The sequence below is a fragment of the Bison bison genome, unplaced genomic scaffold (genome assembly GCF_000754665.1).
Source record: "Bison bison bison isolate TAMUID 2011002044 unplaced genomic scaffold, Bison_UMD1.0 scf7180017864266, whole genome shotgun sequence".
Lineage (NCBI taxonomy): Eukaryota > Metazoa > Chordata > Mammalia > Artiodactyla > Bovidae > Bison > Bison bison.
In genome coordinates, this window is record NW_011494838.1 from 502,082 (window position 1) to 502,461 (window position 380).

The following is a 380-nucleotide window of genomic DNA, read 5'->3' on the forward strand; positions in this document are numbered from 1 at the left end:
TAGATATAATGGTCATCTGAGTTAAATTCACCCATTCCAGTCCATTTCAGTTCACTGATTCCTAGAATGTCGACGTTCGCTCTTGCCATCTCCTGTTTGACTACTTCCAATTTGCCTTGATTCATGGACCTGACATTCCAGGTTCCTATGCAATACTGCTCTTTACAGCATCGACCTTGCTTCTATCACCAGTCACATCCACAACTGGGTATTGTTTTTGCTTTGGCTCCATCCCTTCATTCTGTCTGGAGTTATTTCTCCACTGATCTCCAGTAGCATATTGGGCACCTACTGACCTGGGGAGTTTCTCTTTCAGTATCCTATCATTTTGCCTTTTCATATTGTTCATGGGGTTCTCAAGGCAAGAATACTGAAGTGGT